We start from the raw sequence: 27,834 nt of genomic DNA, 5'->3' as shown, positions 1-27,834 counted from the left end.
TTTTAGATAGATTATTACTTATCATTGTAAGAAAGTATCCATTGACTCTTACGCTTTTTAGTGTTTTTAATAGGAATGGGTATTGCATTTCATCAAAGGCTTTTAATGCATCTATTGATAGAATCATGATTTTTGTTGTTTTTATTATTGATATAGTCAATTATGCTGATAGTTTTCCTAATATTGAACCAGTCTGTGTTTTTTCCCACCTGGTCCCACCTGGCATATAACTCACCATAGTGTACGATCTTTCTGAGGTATTGCTGTAATCTCCTTGTTAGTATTTTCTTTACAAATTTTATATTGTTATTCATTTGTTCTATAATTTTATTTTTCTGTTTTTGTTCTCCCTGGCTTAGGTATCAAAAACATATTTATGTCATAAAAAGAATTTGATAGGACTCCTTTACCTATTTTTTCAAAAAGTTGGTAGAATTCTCTTGTAAATCCATCTGGTACTGGGAATTTTTTTTTTCCTAGGGAGCTCATTGATAGCTTGGTCAATTTCTTTTTCTAAGACAGACTTATTTAAATATTCAATTTCCTCTTCTGTTACTCTAGGGAGCTTATATTTTTATAAATATTCATCTATTTCACTCAGATTGTCAATTTTATTGGCATATAACTAGACAAAATAATTTGCAATAATGGCTTTAATTTCGTCTTCGTTGGTGGTGCAGTCACTCTTCATTTTTGATACTCAGATTTTAGTTTTCTTTCTTTTTTTTAAAGTCAAATTAACCAATGGTTTAGCTTTTTTTTCCCACAAAACTAGTTTTTACTTTTATTAGTTCAATTTTTAAAATTTTAATTCCATTAATCTCTTTTTGTTTTTCAAAATTTCCATTTTAGTTTTTAATTGGGGATTTTTTTTTGAAATTTTTGAAATTTATTTATTTGTTTTTAGTTTTCAAAATTCACTTTTACAAGATTTTGAGTTCCAAGTTTTCTTCCCATCTCTCCCTTCCCCTACCCCAAGACAGCATGAATTCTGAATACCCCTTCCCCTAATCTGACCTCTCTTCTATCACCCTCTCCCCCTTCTCTTATCCCCTTCCCCTTCTATTTTCTTTCAATTTCTATTTTACGCTCTGGTTCTAGAAATCAGGCCAATTTTCCTTGATAATTTCTTGAAAGATGATGTCTAGGCTCCTTTTTTGATCATGGCTTTCAGGTAGCCCAATCATTTTTAAATTACCTCTCCTGTTTCTGTTTCCCAGGTCAGTTGTTTTTCCAATGAAATATTTCACATTGTCTTATATTTTTCCATTGTTTTGGTTTTGTTTCATGATTTCTTGATTTCTCATAGAGTCATTAGCTTCCATTTGCTCCATTTTAATTTTTAAGGAATTATTTTCTTCAGTGAGCTTTTTGACCTCTTTTCCATTTGACCAATTCTGGTTTTCAAGGCATTTTTCTCCTCATTGGCTTTTTGGACCTCTTTTGCCATTTGGATTAGTCAATTTTTAAGGTGTTATTTTCTTCAGTATTTTTGGGGGTCTCCCTGAGCAAGCTGTTGACTTATTTTTCATGATTTTCTTGCAACACTCTCATTTCTCTTCCCAGTTTTCTCTTAGTTACTTTTCAAAATCATGTTTGAGGTCTTCCATGGCCTGAGACCAATTCATATTTTTCTTGGAGGCTTTGGATGTAGGAGCTTTGACTTTGTTGTCTTCTTCTGGTTGTATGTTTTGATCTTCTTTGTCACTGAAGTAAGATTCTATAGTTTGAGATTTTTCCCACTGTTTGCTTATGTTCCCAGCCAATTACTTGAGTTATAAACTCTTTCTTAAGGTAGCACTCTGCTTCCAGTGTAAAGGGTGTACTGTACCAAGCTTCAGGTATTTTGTGCAGCTGTTTTCAGAGATAACTTCTCAGCACCTATAAATTTTCAGTTCTTCCAAGGTGGTATGACAAAAAGAGAGGTGTTTACTCCTTTTCTGGCCTGTGTTCTGGTCTATGAGTGACCACAAGCACTCTTTTCTGTCTTGGAGCTATGAGGAGGATTCACTCTTCACCACTTCCACAAGCTCTACCTCACCAGTGCTTCTCCTTGCCACAGGACTGCCACCCAGGACTGCACCCAGATCCAAGCACAGGCAAAGCAAGAGAATCCTTCCTCAGTACCAGCAAAGCGATCCCTTCAATCCCCCTCTGATCAGCTGCTAGATCCCCCCACCATCTGTAGCTCAAGAGCTCTGGAAGAAACTGTTGCAGCTGTGGCTACCACCCTGCAGCTGCACTTGGGCCAGGGCTGGACCATGCTCTTCTCTCACCCAGTCCAACAGACCTTTCCCACTGACCTCAGTTGTCATTGGCATTTGGTTGAGAAGTATGGAAACTACCACAACTTCCCATGATTCAGTCTCTTGAGGCCTGCTCTGTCTTTGCCTGTGCAGCTCCCACTACACTGTGCTTCTCTTCCAGCCCAGTGCAACAAATCTTTCCTATCAACCATCCACATTGTCTTGGGCTGGAAATTTGTTTTACTCTTTTTTGTGCTCTGCTGCTCTAGAATTTGTTTAAAGTAATTTTTTACAGATATTTGGAGGGGTTTGGGGGAGAGCTCAAGCAAGTCATTGCTTTTACTCTGCCATCTTGGCTCCACCCAAGGATTTTTAATTGCTTTTTTTTCTAGGTTTTTTTTTTTAGTTGCATGTCCAGTTCACTAATCTCGTCTTTCTCTTCTTTTAGTGATGTACACATTTAGAGTTATTAATTTCTCTCTAAGTATTGCTTTGGCTACATCCCACAAATTTTGAAATGTTGTCTCATTTTTGTCATTCTCTTTAATGAAATTATTGATTGCTTTTATGATTTGTTTTTTGACTCACTCATATTTCAGAAATAGATTATGTAGTTTCCAATTAGTTTTTTTAATCTATGTTTACATGACCCTTTATTGAATATATTTTTTACTGCATTATGGTTGGAAAAGTAGTGATTTAGTATTTCTGCTTTTCTGCATTGGGGTGTAAGGTTTTTGTGCTCTAATACATGGTCAATTTTTATGAAAGTGCAATTTACAGTTGAAAAAAAGGTATAGTCCTTTCTATTCCCATTCAGTTTTGTCTAGAGGTCTATCATATCTAACTTTTCTAAGATTCTATTCATCTCCTTTACTTTTTTCTTATTTATTTTAAGGTTAGATTTTTTTAGCTCTGATTGGGGAATGTTGAGTCTCCCACTAGTATGGTTTTACTATTTCTTCATTTAACATTTCCTTTAAGAATTTGAATGTTTTGCCATTTGGTGCATTTATATTTAATATTGCTATTACTTCATTGTCTATGATGCTTTTTAGCAAGATGTGGTCTCCCTGCTTATCCCTTTAATTAGATCTATTTTTGCTTTTGCTTTGTCTGAAGTCATGATTACTACCCATACCATTTTTTATGTCATTGAAGCACAATATATTCTTGCCAGCCCCTCATTTTAACTCTGTGTGTCTCTTTGTTTCAAGTCTTTTTTTTTTTTGTAAACAACATATTGTTGAATTCTGGTTTCTAATCCACTATCCACTTCCATTTCATGGGTAGGTTCATCCCATTCCCATTCACAGTTTGCTAACTGTGCTTTTCCTTCCATCTTATTTTCTTCTGTTCATCCTTCTCTCTCTCTTTTAATCCTGTCCTTCCTTTAAATTCTGTTTTGCTTCTGACAACTTCCTTCTTTTATCTGCCCTCCCATTTCTTAACCTTCCCTTTCTCTTATCCCCTTCCCTTCCTACTTCCCTGTTAAGTAAGATAGATTTATATTACCAATTCAGTGTACTATATGTAAGTACATATATATATATATATATATATATATATATATGTATATATGCATGTATGTATGTATGTATGTGTATGTATTTCCCCCTTTGAACCAATTTAGATGTGAGTGAGGTTCAAGTATTGCGCACCCCTACCTCCCACCATTTTCCCCTACACTATAAAACTCTGCCTTACATGCTACTTTTATATGAGATAATTTCCCCATTCTTCCTCTCACTTGCCGCTTCTCCCAGGGCATCCCTCTTTCTTGCCTATCCATTTTGTTTTACATCATCCCATTATAATCAACTCATTCCTGCATGGTCTTTTAATGTAGAATCCTTCTAATTGTCCTAATGATGATAAAGTTCTTAGAAATTACATGTATCATCTTTTTGTACAGAAATGTAAAGAGTTTAACCTTACTGATGTTGTTCATTCATTTTAATTGGGTCCAACTCTTTGTGACCCTATTTGGGGTTTTCTTGGCAAAGATTCTGGAATGGTTTGACATTTCCCTCTCCAGCTCATTTTACTGATGAACTGAGGCAAATTGGGTTAAGTGACTTGCCCAGAGTTACAAAGCTAGGAAGTGTCTGAGGCCAGATTTAAACTCATAAATGAGTCTTCCTAATCACAGGCTCAGTGCTTTACCCACTGTGCCATCTACTGCTCAGCCTTGTTGATAACTCTTATGATTTCTATTTCATGATCATCTTTTTATGTTTATCTTGTCTTGCATTTGAAAGTCAAAATTTCCATGTAGCTCTGGTCATTTCATCAAGAATGTTTAAAAGTCCCCTATTTCATTAAACATCCATTTTCCCTCAAAAGATTATTTTTGGTTGTAATCCTAGCTCTTTTGACTTCCAGAATATCATATTCAAAGCCCTCCACTCCTTTAATATGGTTAATACTAAATCTTGCATGATCCTGACTGTTTCTCTATAGTATTTGAATGGTTTCTTTCTGGCTACTTGAAGTATTTTTTCTTTGACCTGGGAACTCTGAAATTTGGCTATAATATTCCAGGTAGTGATTGGTGGATTCTTTCAATTTCTACTTTACTCTCTAGTTCTAGGTTATCAGAACAGTTCTTTGATAATTTCCTGAAATATGATATCTAGGCTCTTTCTTTGATCATGGCTTTCAGGTAGTCCAATAATACTTAAATTATCTCTTCTCAATCTATTTTCCAGGTCAGTTGCTTTTCCAATGAGGTATTTCACATTTTCTTTATTTTTAAAAAATCATTTTGACTTTCTTTTGTTTTTTTGGTGCCTCGTGGAGTCATTAGCTTCCACTTGCCCCAACTCTAATTTTTTAAAAATAGTTTTCTTCAGTGAGCTTTTGTACTTCTTTTCCCATTTGTTCACTTCTGCTTTTTTAAAGAATTTATTTTCTTCACTATTTTTGGTGCCTCTTTCACCAAGCTATTAATTGTCTTTCCATAGCTTTTTTTCTTTGCTCTTTTTTTACCTAATTTTTCTTCTACCACTTCTATTTGATGTTGAAAACTATTTTTTAGTTCTTCCAGGAATTCTTGTTAGCTTTGTGTCCAATTCACATTTTTTATCCTTTAAAAGCTTTGCTTATAGCTGTTTCGACTTCATTGTCTTCTGAGTTTGTTTCTTGATCTTCTGTGGCACCCTAGTACCTTTTTATGGTCATGTTCTTTTTTTCTTTTGTTTGCTCATTTTTGCACCCCATTTCTTTTCTTTTTTTTATCCTTGTAATTTTTTAATTTTTTTAAATTTTTTTTTCCATATGCTTTTGAGTTGACAATTTTTTCTCCATTTTTCTCCCCCCCCAAGACGGCGCACAATCTGACATAGGCTTTACATTTACATACCCATTAAACATATTTTCACATTAGTGAAGTTGTAAGTAAAAATTAAAACCACTAGGAGGAACCATCAGAAAGATGAAACAAAACTCAACTGAAGGTAAAAATAAGTGATAGCGATTTGACTTCCATCATTCTTTCTTTGGATGTGGACAGCATTTTCCATCCTGAGGCCTCTGGAGATGTCTTAGATCCTCGTAATGCTGAGAAAGGTTCAGTTTAACATTCTTAGTCATTGCATAACATGGCTGCTATTGTATACAAAGTCCTCTGGGTTCTGCTCACTTCACTCAGCATCAGACCATATAAGGGCTTCCCAGGGTTTTCTGAAGTCAGCCTGTTCATCATTTCTTATAGAACAATAGTATTCCATTACATTCATATACCACAACTTGCTCAGCCATTCCCCAGTTGATGGGGCATCCTCTCAATTTCCAATTCTTTGCCACCACAAAAAGAGCTGCTATGAATATTTTTGTACATGTGGGTCCTTTTCCCATTTGTTTGATCTCTTTGGGATATAGCCCTAGAAGTGCTGTTGCTGGATCAAAGGGTATGCACATTTTTGAAGCCCTTTGGGCATAGTTCCAAATTGTTCTCGAAAATGGTTGGATCATTTCACAACTCCACCAACAATGTATTAGCGTTCCAATTTTCCCACATCCTCTCCAACATTTATCATTTTCCTGTTTTGTCATGTTGGCCGATCTGATAGGTGTGATGTGGTACCTCAGAGTTGTTTTGATTTGCATTTCTGTAATCAATAATGATTTAGAGCATTTTTTCATATGACTATAGATGGCTTTAATTTCTTCATCTGAGAACTGTGTGTTCATATCCTTTGACCATTTATCAATTGGGGAATGGCTTGTGTTCTTATAAATTTGTCTTAATTCTCTATATATTTTAGAAATGAGGCCTTTATCAGAAAGACTGGTTGTAAAAATTCTTTCCCAATTTTCTACCTTCCTTCTAATCTTAGTTGCATTGGCTTTGTTTATGCAAAAACTTTTCAATTTAATGTAATCAAAATTATCCATTTTGCTTTTCATAATGTTCTCTATCTCCTGTTTGGTCATGAATTCTTCTGTTCTCCATAGATCTGATAGGTAAACTATTCCTTGTTCTCCCAGTTTACTTATGGTATCAGCCTTTATATCTAAGTCCTGAACCCATTTTGACTTTATTTTGGTATATGGTGTGAGATTTGGGTCTATGCCTAGTTTCTGCCATACTTTTTCCAGTTTTCCCAGCAGTTTTTTTTCAAAGAGTGGGTTCTTATCCCAGAAGCTGGGGTCTTTGGGTTTATCAAATAATAGATTACTATAGTCATTGACTACTGTGTCTTGCATATTTAACCTATTCCACTGATCCACCTCCCTATTTCTTAGCCAGTACCAAGCAGTTTTGATGATTGCTGCTTTATAATACAATTTAAGATCTGGAATTGCTAGGCCACCTTCCCCTGCATTTCTTTTCATTAGTTCCTTTGATATTCTGGCCTTTTGTTTTTCCAAATGAATCTTGTTATTATTTTTTCTAACTCTATAAAATAATTTTTTGGTAGTTTGATTGGTATGGCACTGAATAAGTAAATTAGCTTAGGTAGGATTGTCATTTTTATTATATTAGCTCGGCCTACCCATGAGCAACTGATGTTTTTCCAATTATTTAGATCTGATTTTATTTGTGTGAAAAGTGTTTTGTAATTGTGTTCATAGAGTTCCTGGGTTTGTTTCGGAAGGTAGACTCCTAAATATTTTATAATGTCTACAGTAAGTTTAAATGGGATTTCTCTTTCTATCTCTTGCTGTTGGGCTTTGTTGGTAATATATAGAAATGCTGATGATTTATGTGGGTTTATTTTATAGCCTGCAACTTTGCTAAAGTTGTTTATTATTTCAAGTAGTTTTTTACTTGATTCTCTAGGATTCTCTAAGTATATCATCATGTCATCTGCAAAGAGTGATAGCTTTATTTCTTCTTTGCCTATTCTAATGCCTTCAATTTCTTTTTCTTCTCTTATTGCTAAAGCTAACGTTTCCAGTACAATATTGAATAACAGTGGTGATAATGGACATCCTTGTTTCACCCCCGATCTTATTGGAAATGCTTCTAGCCTGTCCCCATTATATATAATGCTTGCTGAAGGTTTTAGATAGATGCTATTTATTATTTTAAGGAAGACTCCATTTATACCTATGCTTTCTAGTGTTTTTAATAGGAATGGGTGTTGTATTTTATCAAAAGCTTTTTCTGCATCCCCCATTTCTTGATTTTGAATTTCATGTTAACATCAAGCTCTGTTCCTGGCACTGTCTCAAGCTTTAGGCTTTTTTTTTTTTGCACTATTGTTTTCAGAGTTAATTCTAGGGCTTTGGAAGTTTTTAGTGCTTTTAAGGTGATATGATCTGGGAAGAGGTTTGGTCACTGTTCTGTTCTGCATTCTGATCCTTACTCAGGAATGGCCCCTGATCCCTTGCTATTGCAACTGATACTGCACCTCAGGGCCCTTGCTCCTTTGTGACTAGAAGTGATACTGTTCCTGAGAGTCCCTGATTTCTTGTGAACAAACGTGATACTGCTCCTCAGGGCTCTTTCTCCTGACCAAAAGTGATCCTCTCTTCCATTGAACCAGAAGTGGATGTAGGCATCTGAGTTTCCAAACTGCATCTGGTCTTGTGTCCAGTGCTAGCACAGGGGTCCCCTATAATTTCTTTCTAACTAGTTGCCAGGCCACATTACCATCTCTGGCTAGAGAGCTTCCAAAGCTGCTGCTGCTGCTTTTTTTCTACCACCTTCTCCCACCAAGGGTGTTTCATCTACGTGGGCTCTAGGCCAGCTGGCACCCTTATGTCACAGATCTCTCTTTCTGTTCCCCTAAGTTGCTTATGTCGAAATAATGTCATTCTGACCTTTTCTTGGTTCTGTCACCCCAGGATTTGATTTGAGGTGTTATTTTAAAGTTTGGAGGGGAATACTGGAAGAGTTTGCCTGAGTATTTGTTCTACTTTGCTATCTTGACTCCACCTCCAGAAGTGTATAGAACCATTAAGAAATATTCTTTGGGTAGCCTTAAGATAGTATGATACAGTGGGAGAAAACCTGGATTCAAATCCTGCCTCTCAATCATACTAGCTGAGTAACCATGGGGTAGGTAATATCATCTCTCTGAGCCTCAGTTTTTAAAATCCATGTAACAGGAGAAAAAGGAACTGAAGTACATACCTCACTGGGTAAGGTTATAGCAATGTCAGTTATTATTTCCTTATCTGGAAAATGACGTGTTTGAACAAGATGATTTCTGAGAATTCTTAAATGCTAACATTCTGTGATTTGATTGGGAAGAAAATCAATGGCAAAGGAAGAATATCACCCTTCTGGAAATGTCCTTCCTTGTTAGCCACAGGCAAAAAAAAAATTGTGTGAAGAATAGCATGCTAACAATTGTCATTGTCATTTACTAATTTTTCTTCCCAAGGATTATAAAGAAAAACAATTTTATTTTTATCTGAGATACTTTTTGTTGTAGTTCAGTTTGAAAGCTGGGGAATAAATAGGATGACCTCCAGGGGTCCCTTTTATCCTTCTAATGCTGTAAAATATGGAGAAGATGACATCATCATAACCTTTCTCATAGAATTCTTACTTTATGAAGGTCAGGTAGATACTCATATTTTGCTTAGATTTCCTTTAACAGTAAACCTGATTGCCCCCCAACCATGATCCATATGTTGACATTTCCCCCCATAATTCAATGAATATATCTGTGCACATATTCACTGAATTTTGCAAGATAAAATAGAGGCATAGTATTCAGCTAGCTTGTTCAAAATAGAAACCAATAAAATAAATATAGGTAAAATGAAATTATACAAGTTTTTCTTCCTAATATTTATTTTTCTCTCTATTTCTAATGAACCTAGCTAATATTCAAAAAAATTTCTTAGGATATTAAGACATTTACTGAACTATGTCAGGTAACCAAACACAAAACGTTCATATGACACAGTTGAGTAGCTTGTTTTAGAAAAATTCTAGGCCATTTCTTATCTTTGCCTTCTTAAAAAAGATAATATGCATGCAACAGACACTCATTCTTCTCTAACCTTCTGGATAAAAGACTGTTATCGACATCTAAGGATCAGGTTTTAATTGAAGTAGGATTTCTCACGGTCTAGCCTCTGTGATCCCCATGTGATGATCACAGGGATGTACTGGAAAAGGCAATGAAATAGATAAATGTGTTGGAAAAGACACCTAACAGCTCAATTTAATTCACTGAAGCTCACCAAAACAGATACATGTGATTTATCCTGGGCTGATGGAAAGTGGGCATGAAATAGAGGCAGATTCTCATCCCATAAGCCTCTCAAGAGAAATACCTTAACCTACGTACTCTGCTGAGGCAGAAATGTAGTTTATGCCAAAAATTCAGTACATTTTGCATGCCTTAGAGTGGGTACTGCTGGAAGGAAATGCTGGATCTTGTACATATTCTGTGTGGTGTCCATCATAGAATGGCATTCTGTACCCTAAAAAAGTTGCTTGACCATAAAATGGTCAAGCAACACCCCTCCTCTATTGCCTGGATGGCTTCAAAGGGGGAGAAAAATAGGCCAATAAATGTTTAACAAGCGGTAGTAACATGCTATAGTCAATGAGTACAATGGTAATTGAAATTCACCAGATACCCCCATGAAACTGGACATTTCAACACTAGATGTTAATTTCAGCATACTCTTGGGCCTCCTTCATAAAGCCATATTTAGATTTCATGAATTCTACATTGCAATAAAGAAGATGAGGTCATATGTTGTGGTGGATAGAAAACAGACCTTGGAGCAGGACCTCAGTTCAACTCCTACTTTTTGACACATACTGGCTTTGTGACCCTGGGTAAATCACTTTATCTCTCAGTGCTCAAAACAACTCTCTAAAAAACAAGTGCCAGCCTGCATTGGCAAAGGGAATTTATTCATCTAAAGGTCCTTTAAAGGAGTAACAGTTTGCTTGTATAGAGCATAGATTTGCTCAGAGTTCTAAGAGAAACATTTATTTTGACTCAGAATTCTGAGACAATTGTTGCTCATTCTGAATGTTACAAAATGCCGTATACAAAAGCAGTGTGGATATCAGACCTGTTCTATGATTATGGGGGGGGGGATGTAACTATCTGAGTTTAGGCAGAATATAAGAATTAAGTTTCTGACAAAAAGACAAGATAGGATTATTTGAAGGAAGGACCTAGAGCACGAACTCAGAAAAATGAAAGCAAAGAGTAAAGACAGATTTCAGAACTGCATCAGGTAAGTTAGAAGCTGAAAGAAATTGCTACTATAATTGTTGTCTCAAGTCCAGTTTGGAAGTAGAGAATCAGAGAAGTCACCTAATATATCAACTGGTTTGGCTGAAATGCAACGGCCAGAGGGGTGTCAAATCAAACAAAGAATGGAAGAACTCAGCTGTGGAAGTATTTGTTCAACACAGAAGCTATGTTCATCAAGGAAATTTTATGGTCAATTCCTGATACAGAAAGAGGATACCCAAGTTAACAATTCTATAGTTGTGACTGACCCTGAGCACATGGGTTTTCTTCACTCATTTTTTCCTTGCCACTGTCATATTCCTGTGTATGTCCACTTGCTATCTCAGATATTGTGCTTTGGTGGGAGAGTATGTATAACCAAAGTTTACCTGTAAATTTCAATTTATTTTCTATTCCTGCATTTGTTTTAATATATGAGTACTTGTGAATTTTTAGAAATGCTTTTACCATTTTGTTGAATAAATGTCATGATTGGGTAAATGGAAATGCATCAGTAGAATCTCAAGAGCTAACGTTGCCTAATAAAAGTACAAGCCCAGTTTTCATCCCTGAAGATATACACTGGTGGAACACTGTGCAGAGAGTATAGTATCTCATTTCAATGAGTGAGGGTAACATATTCCTCTAAGACTCTTAAGGAATTTGCGTGTAGCCTTGTGGCAGTGATCCTCTTCTGTAACACTAGGTCTGTCCATATGAGGGCAGTTTGGAAAAACCAAACCAGCATTGTTCGTTAAGTGTGAGGTGCTTCAGTGTAGATGCCTATCCTAGGCAAACAAAAGGCAGTTCTTCATTCCTATATAAAATCACAATTCCAAGCCTCATAATTAATATGAATATTACAGCAAATTCAGTGACCTACATTTCTGTTTATTTAAAATTTGCTTCGATGTTGTTTTTCCTCCTGTTGAATATCAAAGTCACCTTTGGGTTTGGGTTTGGGAGTTACACAAGTCAAGGCAATAATTTGCAAATTGTGCCCCTCACCCATGAGTATTTGCTTGGGCTTGGTGTACTGAAGACTGTAAAAAGAGTGTGCAAAAAGGTCCATGTCAGTGTAAAGCTAGTGAAAGAAATCTCTTATGAACATTGATTGAAATAGAGATATCATTTCACTTACCTTCCCATACTGTCAAATGCTCTGTTTGTTTAGGTCACTGGAGGATCCTAGAAATTGAGAGAGTGTGGATGAGGTAGTAGGTCAGAGCTGACTACTCATGGCCCAAACGTGGTTTTTTTGTGGCTATTCCCCCTGATAGCGATACGCATTTTCATGTTTGTCACTCATCTCCCTATTTTGATTACACTACTTGTCTAAAGGGTTTGTTCCTTCCACCACTCCTGAAGGAGATAGCCTTAAATGAAATCTAAACTCAGACATCTTTTGGAGCACAGGTACAATACAATATAGATAAAAAGCAGCTTCAGACTTGTGCCTCATCCGAATAAAAGATCATAGAATAAAAAGGCAATGAAGATCCATGAGGAGAGATGTGCTGTGAACAAGTAAATAATGACCCAGAGCTAGAGGGAATTCTCTTCTATAGAGCTTTCCAAAAGAAGTGTGAGGTGAAAGTGTTATTAGAGAGACATACGAGAAGAGAAAATGTCTCACATAGGGCCTCTGAAAAGATGAATGGCACAAGCGAGAAAATGGCACCTGTGTGAATGGGACAAAGGAAGATTTGTGTCCCTGAGGGACCCTTTCCAAAAGGTTTGGCCAGATGATGGTGGCTTAATGTTTATAGAAATGATCAGCAGCCCTTCCATAATATTCCACTTTGCTCATGGCTAGAAGGGCCTGGATTGTCAGGCACAGAGAGAAAACAAACAGGTTTGTGGGTTTTTTGTCCCATTTGTTGCCTTGGAGAAGCTCACCCCAAAGTGGATCCACCCTCTATAATGCAATCAGCTTCATTACTCCCTTAGGAAAATATTTCTTCCCTTTTCCTTAACCCCAAATTTTCACCAAATTATACTACACCAACTATGACCTGATTGGTTTGTTAATTTCTGTACCTCCTATCTTACCACCAGAGGAATTGTAAAGAGTGAATAACTGACCTAGTAGTGTTATGGTAATAGAACTGAGATGCAAGTCAGAAGAAATGAAAGGTGGCTTACCATATAATAAATGGGCTTTCGGGAAAATATTAGGAAAAATCTCATAGAACAAAGATCTGTTAAACACTGAGAAAAGAAACTGAGGCAGGCGGTACTGTTTGTAACTATGGAGTTCTTTACAGATCAGATATCTATTATGGTTTATTTGTACTAATACTGGGTATAGATAAGGCAATTTTTTTCTTTGAAACTTGCTTTAATTATTATGTGGTATTTTCTTGGGGCTAGGGAAGAGGAGGCACCAAAGATAGCAAAGCTGAGTTTGACTGGTGATAATTTTCTCAGAATTATCTAGGTTAAAAAATAAATTGAGACTATGTATTTACAGTAGTCTTTCCCCATCTCAGGCATTGCTAAACAAGTCAGGTTACTGATTATTAGAGAGCTACAAATTTCTCACTGGCTTACTTACAAGGGACCAGTCAAGTAATTTGTGACTTATGTCCACCATCACTTTACCAGGATGATGGCAACTAAATTGGTGAATGTATTGTAGTTGCTGGAAATAGGGACGAGGCTCTCCAGCTCTTAGGCTAGATCTTCTCTAATGTTCACATGGGCATTGCAAGCCTTACCTCTCTGACAGAAGAGGCTACTCTATGGCTATCTTTTACAAGGAACAACAGAATATCAGGATTATTCAGTAAGGAAATGATTCTGTGGACAAATTCTTGCCATTCATTATGAAACCAATGAGGTTAACCTATTATTTGGGGGAGTTTCCCTATTGATGGATGGCATCCTCCTGATATGTAACAGTGTGATGAGGCCAGCATCCAGTAGGTACCATTTCTTAAATTGATCAACTAGCAAAACACCCAATCCAGAGGACCTGGGAGAAATGAAGCCTTACTTTCAAGTTCTTCTTAATTTTCTTGTCTATCCCCAGGTGGTAACTGAGGAACAGTGGAAATAAGCAAGGAAGTCACCACTCCTAATTCTTTTTCATGAAAAATAATAAGTTCTGGAGGATGGACCCTTTATAAGGTTGGTAGGGGTAAATGAGGCTGATGAGACTCATTGATGCTATTAACAATATTTACTAGAATTGGCCAACATTTTCATAGTGTTTTGAAGTGTGCAAAGTACTTTATCAATACTATCTAATTTTATCTTCACAACAATTCTGGGAGATCAGTATTATTATCATGCCCATTTTACAGATGAGGAAAATGAGGCTAAGAGAGATTAAGTCACTTACTTGGCCAGAGTAATAGAGTTAGTAGATGTCTGAGGCCATATTTGAACTCAGGTCTTTTTGATTCCAGGATCAGTGTTCTATCCACAGCGTGATCTAGCTGCCTCCGTAGTGGATGGGCAATGGCTTTATCCCATTCACACTGACTGGGAGATCAAGAATCAGGTTTATTTCCATCACAGGCAGGCAAAGTGCCACTGAGAGCTTGAATATTCCAGGGAATGGGACTGGATGGAATATAAATTTCCTTATTTTCATACCATGTGTGCATCATCAGAGCTCTTGGCTCCTTCACATATGCTCATATAATTATTCCTAAATGACCCTGTTGTGTTGAAAGCTTGTTGAGGTTGTGGTGTAACGATGGAATGAAATCCGGGCTGCCTAGAGGGAAAAACATTGGAGAAACACAATTTTTAAAAATGTGTGTTTTTTGGGGGGGTTTTGCTGACTTTGTGTTGGAACAATATGACTTTTGCTATCAAGAGATCTGGCAATGCTCCAGTGATATTGGGAAATGAAATTGCAATGAAAATTATTGCTAAAGCAGATGTGAAAACTGGAGTCTTTGGTAAATGAGATACACATCTGTGCATCAACAGACATCTTACCCCTTCTATCACTCAGTACCCAACAGAGAGACAATCTGATCAGACAAAGTGATAGGAGGATCAAAGGGAGTTTAAGATGGCCATCCTCTGACCTTTGAAATGAAGGCATACACTTTGCATTACATCCAGATATAAGTAAATATGGTGGCAAGGAAATTTATATAACAAGATGTAAACAACAACAATGGAAGCACAGTTTCACTCCTCTTATCTACCAGTATGGCCAAAGTCTCATCCTACCCTGTGAGTGAATGGATCTGCAATGGGCCTCATAGGAGGGAGAATGCTCAGAAAGGGAAGATTTCAAAACAAGAAACTTCTAGATCTGGAAGGGCCCTTAGAGATCATCTACTCCAACTCATTAAGCCCCAAGGTTTTAGTTGTTTGTCCACAGTCACAGTTAGAGTCAGAGATGAGACTAAAACCCAAGTTCCCCCATAATACCTTGCTTCTTTTTCAGAACTGGAAAATCCACCAATAGACCTAGAAATGATATTAATTAGCATTTGTGTGATGTTTTAACACTTAGAAGGAGCATTTAAGTATTTGATGACATTTGGTCCTCCTGAAAAGCAAGATAAGTGGTACAGTTACCATTATCGCTATGTTGAAGAAACTGAGGCCAAGAAAAGGTAAAATTACTTGCCCAAGATAAGAATTCTAGTGATACAGTTGGAAGTCTGATATAACGGGGCTGTTTAAAGTCAGAAGATATATAGCATGTATATGTATATATATATATATATATATATATACACACACACACATATGTGTATATATATATATACATATGTATATATGTGTGTGTGTGTGTGTGTCTGTATAGCAGATATAGTATATATATAATATGTGTGTATATATACTATCTATCTATCTATCTATCTAGGCAAACAGATGTATCCTCCTCCTCATTTATAAAATGTAAGGTAACTTCTGGTGGGCCACCTGTGCTGGTTTAGCATTAAAGGGCTTGGCACTTTGGGATGAAGCAAATCCTAGGTATTACCCAAGTATAACTCAAGAGTACAACTGAAGATTCTCCATTTACATTGATTTAGCTATATACATACATACATACATACATACATACATACATACATATATATAATTTGTGCGTACACACACATGCACATACATAAATATATCTAAGACTTCCTATAGAGCCAGTTCTGCTACAACACTTGTTTTGATCATGTGAATTTGTTCCAATGTGATTGATATATTAAGGAACAATTTCAGCATAACACAAATTTGTCGTTTATGTATGTACAATTTCATCAGCTAGAAACATAAAACTGTATGCCATTGAATTGAGTACAAAATGCACAGACATACGCATTTTAGATATCTACTAGCTACCTCAGTTGACCACATATATTATGTGTCAAGGTTGGAAAATACTACTTCATAGGTTACACCCCTTCCTACTCCCCCTTCCACAAGCAAATTTACCATCTTTTTCAAGGGAAAGTGCCATATTGATTGTGTATGTTTTGGTCCAGTAGCACCCACGGGTAAGGAGGACTGGCCTCTGCCTGAAATATCTCCGAATCTTTGACCCAGCCCTCAATTCAACTTTATCAGCCTGGAGCTCTGTGGGAACCTGGGCATAGGCCAAGCAGCAGGCTAAGGCTCCTTATACCATCACTCTTTATTATAGCACATTTGTATTTTTAACCATTTAATGTACATAAAACTATGCTACCATTTTTATTAAGTTCTTTTTTATGTAGTACTGTGAAGTATTTGAGTGTCATGCCTACTGTGCATAGCACAGTGATTTTTAGGAATGCGCATGCCAAATTTTGCAACAGAATTGACTACACATACATATATGTACATATACATAAACACATATATTCTATTTTATATATATATGCATGTATATATACACACACTGATAGTGAAAATGTGAAATTTGGTAAGATTCAGATCCTTCATCAATATGTCCAAGGATCCCACATTTAGATTACTGCTAGTCAAATGAAACTTTATTGATTGCTCCAAACCTGTGTAATACTTAGTACCCCTTGCCCTCTTTCCTGCCACTGTGTGCGATCACTACAAAATCAGAAGGGAGATGCATAGACCCTAGAGCTCTTTTTCCTTTGTAGTTTTTTTTAGGGATTGTGTGGACAAAAATGTCATAAGCAGGTGGCTGGATGGTGTGACTGTCTCTACTGAGATATAGAACTAGTCCTCTGAAAAAAGATTCAGTCTCTTGACGAGGTCATATAAGTAGCTGGGCACAAAATTGAACAGCCAGAGGGAGCAGGCTGGACCAGCTTAGGAAAACCACAGTGCTCCTTTAATAATCCCAAGCTTTCCATGAAAGTGAAGAATTTTTCTTGTGCTAACATTCTACTGGTGTTACTATATGGTAGTGAGACATGGAACGCAGCAGTATCAAGGGATTATAAAGAAATTTTTACAAAGAGTACAATGGAGAGGTGTACAGTGAGTGCAAGGCTGAAACATAACAAGTGAGGAATGACAAAGAAGACTAGGAGTAGAAGACATCATCAATGAATTGTATGATAGAGAAAATGGGCAAGTCACATGATAAAGCTGAAGGGTAACATGTAGAAAGCCTATGTGCTCCATAGGTACCCTTGTAATTTCAGGAGAAATCAAGACTTCAAGCACATTAAGTAAACCTTCCATGGTGAATTTTTGGAAGACATGGGCAGCAGTTCAATAGGATGGGGAGGCATGGGTATTTGTGATCAGCTTCCTTAGATTGGTGGGATCACAGATGCCTTTAGTCTATTTGAGTATAGTACGTGTGTGTGTGTGTGTGTGTGTGTGTGTGTGTATGCATGTGTGTACATGCATAAAACATCAGACTTGTGATTTCTTGATGTAAGGAACTTTCATTAAGTAAGCACTCTACTAATGAAGACCAGTACCTGCTCTGCAGTTTATAATCTTAGAGACTGGGACATTGAGAGGTTAAATAACTTTCTCAGGGTCATATAGGCAGTACATGTCAGTAAGTCAAAAAATTAACATTTTTCAAGTCACTACTATGTGCTAAGTATTGGGGATACCAAGGCAAAAAGCAGTCTTTACATTAAAGGAGCTCACAGTCTAATGGGGGAGATAACAAACAAATAGCAGTGTACAAAGAAGAGAGATACAAGATAAATTGGAGGAATCAATACAGAGAAGGCACTAGAATTAAGAAGAGATTTTCCTAGAGAAGTTGGGCTATTAGCTAAGACCTGAAGGGAGCTAGGGAAAGCAAGAGTCAGAGAGGAGGAAGAAGAGCATTGTAGGCGTAGGGAGATGGGACTTGAACTCAATATTTCATGACTGAAGCTGATGCTCCCCACTATATTAACCTGCTTCTCTGATGCTACACATATAGCAATTAATGCTATTGTCATTGCCTTCTTACTGCCCCTCAAAGATGACACTCCATCTCCTGCTCCCTGCTTTTGCACTGGCAATCCCCAATGCCTGGAATATAGTCTCTTCTTACTTCTGTTTCTTAGCATCCCTAATTTCTTTCAAGGCTTTGGTATATATGTATTTTGCATATACAGCTGTGGATATGTATATAGCAACATGGAATTGGAGAGTAGAAAAGTAATTCAGAGGCTGTCTTGTCTTTTTATATACTGTGTACTTGGCACAGTATTAGGCACACAGAAGGCACTTAATAAATGCTTGTTGATTAATCATTGCCTTTAGCATCTGCCCTGAATCTGACACTCCTATATGTATAGTTTTCCCTTGTTAGAATATAAGCTCCTTGAGAGCAAAGACTTTTTATGTTCAATTTATACCCCCAAGCACTTAGCACAGTTCTTGGCTCATAATAAAACGTTTAATAGATGCATTTTTTCTTAATTGGTTTTTAAAATACAATCTTTATGAAGGCATTTCTACTTGTTGCCATGAGTAAAAGAAAACAAACAATAGGAAACCTGTAATCCTTCCCACATGGCTAGACATATACCTATGTACATGGATAAACCAAAAGGATATCTGGTCTGCTATTCTTTTTTACAGATCCTGGTGCTATGCTACCTTGGATGGAGTGGGGGAGGGTGAAACCCAAAGGAACAAAGTTTTAAAAAATAGGTGGTTCTCGTTCTCTCTCTCTCCCTCTCTTCCTCTCTCCCCCCCTCTGTCTCTCTCTGTCTCTCTCCATCCCTGCCCCATCCCAATGTCTTTACTACCCCCACCTTTGCTCAGTCTTCTCTTATTGCTCCTTTTTGGGAAGTTTCATGTGGCAGCTTCTTGATGTGTTTCTTTGTAAAGAGATTTTAAGATAGAATACTTTTGAGCTCAATCTTCCCCCTCTCTGAGTACACAGAAACACTAACTCTGGAGATTACTGTGTTTTGCTAGAGGTAGAGAATTGATAATTGCATATCAACAGTGCCTGCTTTTGCCACTCCAACCTCACTGTCTTGCAGGGATGGATAAATCAGCCAGGTGTCTGAGCACTAGTGGCCTTGTACATGGTGAGTTTGGGAGGGGTGAGTGTTAAATGAGAAGCTATTCTCTCCACCTACTGCCCCACCAGTAGACACCTTCAGGGATGATAAGTGGGTTTGTTCTTTATTAGGCAACATTGTTCTTTATTAGGCAACATTTAATGTTACTGCCTAGTTTAGATGGGGTGTGTGTGTGTGTGTGTGTGTGTATTGCACGAGGTAATTACATAGCCCAGAAGGCTCTTTCACCAACCATAATGATATAGAAGGAGCATCACTTGCACTACTCAAGCACGAGAGACTGGTTGCATTTGATAATAATCAGAAAACTCACAAAACCCCACAGTCACCAAGAAAAGCAAAAATCTCAAGTTGAAATGCTAAATATTGTTTTAAAAATCATTCTGCATTCATCAGTTCATAACTGATGCTTGGCCCTGCAACATTTAACCATTTAAATCAATGTCAATAAAAGCAAAGATGATATGCTTTATCAAATTTGCAGATGGCTCCAGTCTGGGACATATTTTTAACACATTGGAACAGTATCCAAAAATATCTTGACAGACTGGAATAGTGGACTAAATTCACTAAGATATAATCGAAAAGGGACAAATGTAAAGTCATACGTATGGGTTCAAAATTCAATGTCCCCATTATGTGACAAAGGAGATGTGACTAGGTAGGAGTAGTCATCTGAAGAGAATATGGGATTTTAGTGGACTTTGAACTCAATATGAATCAATAGTGTGATATGAAGACCAAAAGAAAGCTAATGCAATCTTGGGCTGCATTTCACAGCCAAACTCAGGAAAAAAGCTGTCTCCACTTGCTTCTTTCACTTCCTCTCTCTACATCATCACTCGAGTTAAATGGCTCACAAGATGCCAGTGATTTCTTAATTGCCAAACTGGTGAGTTTTCCTCAGTTCTCATCTTTCTTGACCTCTCTAGAGAATTTCACACCATTGACCATCACATCATACTGGATACTGTCTCCTCTCTGGGTTTTCACAACTGCTTTCTACAGTTTTCTCTTACCTGTCTGACCACAAAAACAAACTCCTTTGTAAAGCCCTTTACAATGTGTTTCCAACCTACCTTTCTAGCCCTATTATAAACTGCTGTCCTGCAATTATTTTATATTCCATCCAAATTAGCCTTCTTGCTATGCCTTACCCATCTTCTTTCTCTTTCTCTTTGCCTAGGCTGACCCCTATACCTGGAATGCTTTTTCTCCTTACCTTTACTTCTTAGGATCCTTCGTTTCTTTCAAAGCTCAGCTCAAGTACTATATCCTATATGAGGCCTTCCTGATCTCCCCACTTGAATATATATATATATATATATATATATAAAAATATACATATATACGTATATAAATATATATGTATATATGTATATTATATATATTTGTTTTTATACATTATATGTGTATATATTGCATATGTTTTTTCCTCTTATTTATAATCTCCTTCAGGACAGGGACTCTTTCATTTTTGTCTTCAAATCTTGAGAACCTAGCATAGAGCCTGGGATATACTAAATAAATGTTTGCTGATTGATTGATTGATTGGAGAGGCAGCATGGTTGAGTAGGAGCCCTGGCTTTGGAGTGAGAAGATTTAGGTTAAAATCCCACCTCTGATAGTTGTGACCATCGTGGCTTTGGGAAAGTCATGTAACCTCTCTGGGTCTCAGTTTCCTCATCCATAAAATGAGGAAGTTACACTAGAAGGCCTCTGAGGTTTCTTTCATCTGTGATCCTGTGCTTGACTGATTGAAGGTATCGATGACTAGAAGGTGATGGTTTTTCTGTACTCTGCCCTGGTCAGATCACACCTGGCATACTGTGTTCAGTTCTGATACAATATATCAGGAAAGACATGGATAACTAAGGGAACATCCAGAGGAGGGAAACCAAGATGTCAGGTCAAGTCAATAAGCATTTGTTACGCACCTACTATGTGTCAGACACTGTGCCTACTGCTGGGCATACAATGAAAGACAAAAGATAGTCCCTGCTCTCAAGGAGCTCATGACTCTAATGGGGGAGACAGCATGCAAACAACTACAAAAAGATTAGATGTAAATGGGACATAATCTCATAGGGAAGGCACTAAAATTACGGACTAGTCCTTGACATGATGCCACATGAAAATCAGTTGAAGGAACAGGGCATATTTAATCTAGAGAAGAATCAGGGGGTCACAGTAGTTGTTGTCAAGTGTTCGAAGTGCTATTCTACACAGAAAGGATTAACTACTACTTAGCCCCTGAAGCAAAACGAGGAGCAATGGGAGGACATTCTGAAGTGGCAAATTTAAGTTTAATATAATGGAAATAATGGCTAGCAATTATGATCTACTTTGGGAGGTAGTGGGTTCTCCATCTCTGGAGTACTTAGGGTAAAGGCTGGATGATTTCCTGTTGGGTATGTTTTAGAGAGCAGTCTCTTGTTTAGGTTTGGGTCGGTCCAGAGTGCTTTGAGGATTCCCTTTAACTCTGAGCTCCTGTGATTCTGAGAAGAGAGAACGTGCAAGTAGGGGTCATAGCATTGGTTTGTGTACATAGAACATGTGTTACACATGCCCTAGTGTGTGACTTTCTACAAACCTGTGCTCATCTGGATGGCTGCGTTCCATCAGCTCTTAGTTCTCTGGCACCAAGACTTTTTTTTTAAATATCACAATGCTGATTCGGCTAGAGCAAGAAAAGTGTAGAAAGGGCTAAATCTGTGGTGAGAGGCCCATGCAGGTCTGATGTGGTGGGACTCAATGTGTAACAGAGCTGCATTTTTAATGAAACCCAATAGTTATTTCCACCCAGATTCATTGAAGTGCTCACTTCCATGCCATTTCAGAAGGCCCCTGCTTCACAAAGACGTTGACTCATCTCATGACTTTCCTCCCTGCATGACTTATGACTGCTTTGAAAATGTAAACTCCCAAGGCTCGCAGAATCATTAGAGCTTGGAGTCAGCTTCTCCACTTGCTTATTTTTTTTTCCATTGGATGCCCCTGGGAGTTCTGTGGCACCGATGGCCAAAGGAATCTGGGTTCCTTACTAGGTTAATTGCCTCCTGCATTCAGGTTGGGACAGGTAGTTCATGAACCACTCAACACATCTCTGGTAAGTGTAATCCCCACCCTTTACCCAGGCCTCAGGACTACCTCAGCTGCTTAGCTTTAGCTTACTCGATTTCTAATTCTCAGTTCTTTAATTCCCCTGAGACTGTCTATGAGGCAATCTTTTTCCACCTGTCATAATGAGCAGGCAGCCCTAAAGTCAGTTTCCTAACCCCTCTCCACCCACCCTAAGAAGGAGTTTGGCAGCATTCTCTCATTGAATTGTAACCTGAGAAGGTACCCCAAGCAGTCCCTCCCCCTACTAGAGGATCTCCTCAGACTGTTGGGGAGTTATCCTGTTGGTATCAATCTTTGGAGGAGATAAAAAAGATAATTGGACAAAATATAGGGACAAAAAGATTGTATGCTTTACTTAGATATATATATATATACATATATATAGGTATAGATATAGATATAGATATAGATATAGATATAGATATAGACATAGATATTCCTTTTCTTAGTAATTCCTGTTCTCCACTGGCCTCATTCCATACACTGTCCTCCTAACTTGAGCCAGTTAGGTGAAGCAAAGAATAGAGCATTGGGCATGGAATCAGTGAGACCTAGGTGGTGCAGGGGATAAAGTACTGGACCTGGAATCAGAAAGACTCACCTCCTGAGTTCAAGTCTGGCCTCAGACACTTACTAGCTGTGTGACCCTGGGCAAGTCTCTGAACCGCTCAGTTTCCTCATCTTTAAAAATGATCTGGGGAAGGAAATAGCAAACCACTCTAGTATCTTTGCCAAATAAACCCCAAATGGGACCACAAAGAGCTGGACATGACTGAACAACAACAAAATGTTCAAAGACTGCTTCAGATGCTACTTCTGTGACCTTGGACAAATCAGTTAACCTCACTCAGCCTCAGTTTCCTCATACGTAAAATAGTAGGGATAATAATAATGCCACACAATTATGATGCCACACAAAACCCCAGTTCCTGCTCTAGTGCCTTTATCCTATGCATGGAATACATTCCTCTTTCATATTTACCTCATAGAATCCCAGGGTTTCTTTAAAGCTCAACTCAATTGGCACCTTCTATTTGAGGCCTTTTCTGATCTCCTTCAGTTACTAGGACCTTGCCTTAAACTGATTCGTATCTTTTCTCTACATATTTAGTATATGCTTATTTATAATTGTCTCCTGTATTAGAATGTAAACTCCTTGAAGACAGGGACTCTCTCATTTATTATGTGTTTCCTCAGACTATAACCCTGGTACATAGTAGGTGCTTTTAAAATGCCTGTTGATTGATTGTTCAGATATGGGTTGGACCAGATCATATCTGCGATCTTGTCCAAATCTAAGATTCCATGATTCTAGAGCCCGTGATGGGAAGGTTTACTTCCCATTCGATAGCCATCTCTCATGCTACAATTTAAACCAATCTAGACTGAAGTAGTATTTCCCTCAAAGAGTTACTTATGAAAAGAGCGTTCCCTCTACTCTCATGTGACTACAGTCTTTACAAATGAGAACAGGATGTCTCAGGGGAGTTCCCAAGATAGTGACCCAGCTGCTGGCCTCTATGGAGTCTGGGGTCTGTACTCACTGTTCTGATGTTCCTCTGACTCCAACAAAGTGGAATAAAACCTATTTCAAATATATTATTTGATGAAAGCAGATGTCAGCAGATACTGCCTATGTAATTGATATTTGATTTATTCAAGATTTATGCATGCTGTGCCTTAGATTTATTAATGATAATCCCCGGCTCTTGTGTTTAATATAGTGGAACCAAAACATAATTTGCTGGGATCAGTCAGAAATGCATCAAAGTGATTAACTCTACATGCAAACCATTATCCAGTGACATCCCTACTGTGCACAGTGCAAAAGGAGGCAATAATACAGTAATTGGCTTCACTTACGCAAGTTAGATATTTGCTGTGATTGCTGAGGAAATTTGGTCCCTTTTACGTCTGTTTCCACATCTCCACATCTCTCTTCATCTTTTGATACTCACCTCTCTGTGTTTGCCTGAGACATTCACATATACAAACCACACCTCAGACCGTATGTGTGAGGGAAACTTAAGAATCATATGGAACTAGGCATTGGTGGGTAATGGTGTCCTGGAAGACAGTTCAGTTGAGCTCAATCCACGGGTGTTGACAATAGACCAGGCTTTTCCTCAGCTGGTCATATCTCATCCATCATGGGTTGTCTCCAGATTCCCAGGGGAAGCCACTCATGGGCCTGGAAATTGAAAGCATGCCCCATGAGCTCTCTCAAATCATGCATGAAACCATCTGCACACCAAATTCAAAGGTTATGTTATAGACAGTCCCCATAGCTGTAACAATCTTGGAAGTAAACAATGAGCATATGCACACTCAAAGCTGAGGTGATATTTTGGCAAAATTCATGCTTGTTAAAAACAACCACAATCACCCATAAATTGTTGTGTGGTCTTACAATCCTGAACAGTAAGATCTGTTCTTGTGAGTTGTTTAAAAGTAATTAATTCTGAGCTAGGATCAGATTGCCTGTTCCGACTTTGGCACGACATCAGTCCACTTGAGAATTTGCAGGAAGATGAAAACAGCATTGATTCTATGTGTTCTATCAAATTTGCTTACCTATACCTTGATTTCCTTGATACCTTGGATATACCATCTCTCATCAAAACATCCATCTTAATGTCAATCCAATAGAATTCTACTAACAGTTATTACATGTCTGTTTTCTGCAAGACACTGTAAGAAGGGTTGGGGTTCACAAAGACCAACTGAAAAATAGTCCTCACCCCTGAAACTTAAGATTTTATTTGGAGAGTTTACTAACAATTAGGAGAAAGGAAGATAGCCTATGAGCCTTGAAGTAAGATAAGGATTCCAAAAGGTAGAAATGAAAAGACAATGAATTCCAGACAAGGGAGACAGGCTGGATGATGGGATAGATAGATAGATAGATAGATAGATAGATAGATAGATAGATAGATAGATAGATAGATAGAGATAGATAGATTCATTGATTTAGCATTTATTAAGTGCTTACTATGTTCTATGAGTTATACTAAGGGTTGGGGCATAAATATAAACAATAAAGATATTCCTAAACCTCAAGGACCTGATATCCTAATGGTATGAGATGTCACATAAAAGGGAACTGGGAAAGGGGGTGGCATTATGGTTTTGAATTAATGGCCAGGAAGTGAGATATAGGCCTGATTTGGAACAAGATAATTTGAGAGCTGGCCTATCAGAGCTTGAGGAGTTTTCATAGGTAAAGTCCAAGGTACAAGTGGGCTGTTGTTTGTCCTTTGTTCTTGAAGAGGACCACAACATCAAGAAGCTGATGCCATAACTTGCAAGTGAAGTGGATTTAAGTGAGGCAGAGCTGGACAAAGTCAGCAGCCTCATTTTCTTCTCCAGAGCCATCTGGGTCCAGTGGCGAGATATAGATCGGGATGACTGGAGGTGGCCCCCACAAGTGGGCAAGAGGTTGGGTAGAGGATCAGATTGTAGGTAGCATTATTTGGACCTGGTGGCCAGGACTTGGTAATGTACGAATAAGCAGCAATTATAGATGATAGTATCTCTCTTTCCCAACTCTTTTGTGGGTTTTAGATGGGGTTTCATTATTTCAATAATCCACTTGTAAACATTGCTTACACAATTTACTGCACTGTTCTTAGGTGATTTACAGTTCATTAAAAATAAAGTCCTGGGATGCTTTGAAGATTGCTTCATGAGGCAACACTGCAGAGCTTGTGATAATGCTATTACGATTTCTCCCATGGCTATCAAGGCAATATTAGTAGAAAGTTAAAGGATTACATTGGGAGTGTTTACAAGAGGCACTCTGACATTCTTTACTGCTGTCACTAAATTGCCACAAGGTGCTCTTGGAGGTTTTGTGTGTAATCTTTTGTATTACATCTCCACGTTGCACCATTTTCTACATTTTTTTCTGACCAACACAGCACTGAGTCTGTCAATAGGAGGCCAGGGACATGATCATTAAGAGCTAGATCTTTTTTTTTTCCCCAGATGCTCATAGCTTAGGCCCCTCTGGATCCTTCTTCAGACTCTCACTTTGGCTGCTCAGATCACAGTCTATTTCTGCTTCAGTAATCCAAGTCATTTGTTTGTTTCTCTTCTGTCCTGAAAGTGCATTGATTCATGCTTTTAAGTGCCATGGGAAAATAAAGAGGTGGGAATTTCTTCTCCACCACTTTATTAGTATTGGTCCAGCTGGATTCTCTTCAAAAGTTTACACACCTTTAACATCACTTGAGGGTTTTGGACCCAAGATCTGGAAGAAATAAAGTCAGAGCCAAATGTCAATTTGTGGGAAAGTAGATATTTTTATTTTGAAATTCAAAATACAGCACCTGGTCTTTGTAATGTATTTTGTCTCCCAACCCACTGGCAAGGGGTCCCTCATTCTCATGGATAGGAAGGACTTAATGAAACACTTTTCAAATTAGTAAAAAAAAAAAACCTGTTGGTGAGCTGGTTATCTGAACTTCTCTTCTTTTATTGTTTAATTAGCCAGTAGATTACAAATTCCATGACAGCAGGGACAGCTTCATTTTGATTTTTGTAAACTTTGTAAACTCTTATCCATCTTGCAAATAAAAAGGACATGAGAAATGCTTGGGGAATGAAGTTAACTAGGAGTAAACACCCCAACCAATGAATGCGTTAGAAGAAAAAGACCCAGATTGAGGGAGACTCAATGAGTTTCATGATTTCTCAAATTTGCTGTTCTGTACCCTGAGCTCCTTTGGAAAATGATGGTAGAATAACTGTCACTTCCAGCCATTTCTTTTGCCCTCACCCCAAGCTAACGTAGCAAACATTCTCTCATGTTTCCTAGTTTACTCTAATAACAACAATAAAAGTAATAATAATAGTAATGATAATTAATAATCAGAGTAGATAGCATGTATACAGTGCTTTAAAATTTGCAAAAGTGATCTATATATGTTATTTCACTTGGTCCTCACAACCATTAGTATCCCTATTTTACTGTTAAGAAAACTAAGGCTAAGAGAGTTTAGATGATTTGTTCTTGGGCATATAGCTAGTTAATAGCAGGACTGGTGCTAAGTCAAAGGTCAGGCACACCAGTTCAGGGCTCTTTTTCCATTGATCTTCAATAACTTTCAATAATCACTGGGACATTCTTTAGTAAATTCTTGCCTCAGGCAAAGGAAACACTCCTAACTCCACCCCCAACCAAACACATGAAAGGAGATGGGGGATAACTAATTTATTTGGGATCTATAGGAATTAGACTATAACTAAAATGGAGACATATTAAATAGAGGATTATTTAGCTTGGGAATTACATACCTGGAGGCCATGGGCTATGTACCAGGTAGTTAGAGAAAGGATGTGGGGATCTTTAAAGTGGAAATGCAACTTCATGGT

The sequence above is a fragment of the Phascolarctos cinereus genome, unplaced genomic scaffold (genome assembly GCF_003287225.1).
Source record: "Phascolarctos cinereus isolate Bilbo 61053 unplaced genomic scaffold, phaCin_HiC Scaffold_2;HRSCAF=192, whole genome shotgun sequence".
Taxonomy (NCBI): Eukaryota; Metazoa; Chordata; class Mammalia; order Diprotodontia; family Phascolarctidae; genus Phascolarctos; species Phascolarctos cinereus.
Note: the sequence above shows the minus strand (reverse complement) of the source record.